Source organism: Scyliorhinus torazame, unplaced genomic scaffold (assembly GCF_047496885.1).
Source record: "Scyliorhinus torazame isolate Kashiwa2021f unplaced genomic scaffold, sScyTor2.1 scaffold_113, whole genome shotgun sequence".
Taxonomy (NCBI): domain Eukaryota; kingdom Metazoa; phylum Chordata; class Chondrichthyes; order Carcharhiniformes; family Scyliorhinidae; genus Scyliorhinus; species Scyliorhinus torazame.
In genome coordinates, this window is record NW_027307840.1 from 304,984 (window position 1) to 306,611 (window position 1,628).

Genomic DNA, 1,628 nt, shown 5'->3' on the forward strand with positions numbered 1-1,628 from the left:
ATGGATGGATGGATGGATGGATGGATGGATGGATGGATGGATGGATGGATGGATGGATGGATGGATGGATGGATGGATGGATGGATGGATGGATGGATGGATGGATGGATGGATGGATGGATGGATGGATGGATGGATGGATGGATGGATGGATGGATGGATGGATGGATGGATGGATGGATGGATGGATGGATGGATGGATGGATGGATGGATGGATGGATGGATGGATGGATGGATGGATGGATGGATGGATGGATGGATGGATGGATGGATGGATGGATGGATGGATGGATGGATGGATGGATGGATGGATGGATGGATGGATGGATGGATGGATGGATGGATGGATGGATGGATGGATGGATGGATGGATGGATGGATGGATGGATGGATGGATGGATGGATGGATGGATGGATGGATGGATGGATGGATGGATGGATGGATGGATGGATGGATGGATGGATGGATGGATGGATGGATGGATGGATGGATGGATGGATGGATGGATGGATGGATGGATGGATGGATGGATGGATGGATGGATGGATGGATGGATGGATGGATGGATGGATGGATGGATGGATGGATGGATGGATGGATGGATGGATGGATGGATGGATGGATGGATGGATGGATGGATGGATGGATGGATGGATGGATGGATGGATGGATGGATGGATGGATGGATGGATGGATGGATGGATGGATGGATGGATGGATGGATGGATGGATGGATGGATGGATGGATGGATGGATGGATGGATGGATGGATGGATGGATGGATGGATGGATGGATGGATGGATGGATGGATGGATGGATGGATGGATGGATGGATGGATGGATGGATGGATGGATGGATGGATGGATGGATGGATGGATGGATGGATGGATGGATGGATGGATGGATGGATGGATGGATGGATGGATGGATGGATGGATGGATGGATGGATGGATGGATGGATGGATGGATGGATGGATGGATGGATGGATGGATGGATGGATGGATGGATGGATGGATGGATGGATGGATGGATGGATGGATGGATGGATGGATGGATGGATGGATGGATGGATGGATGGATGGATGGATGGATGGATGGATGGATGGATGGATGGATGGATGGATGGATGGATGGATGGATGGATGGATGGATGGATGGATGGATGGATGGATGGATGGATGGATGGATGGATGGATGGATGGATGGATGGATGGATGGATGGATGGATGGATGGATGGATGGATGGATGGATGGATGGATGGATGGATGGATGGATGGATGGATGGATGGATGGATGGATGGATGGATGGATGGATGGATGGATGGATGGATGGATGGATGGATGGATGGATGGATGGATGGATGGATGGATGGATGGATGGATGGATGGATGGATGGATGGATGGATGGATGGATGGATGGATGGATGGATGGATGGATGGATGGATGGATGGATGGATGGATGGATGGATGGATGGATGGATGGATGGATGGATGGATGGATGGATGGATGGATGGATGGATGGATGGATGGATGGATGGATGGATGGATGGATGGATGGATGGATGGATGGATGGATGGATGGATGGATGGATGGATGGATGGATGGATGGATGGATGG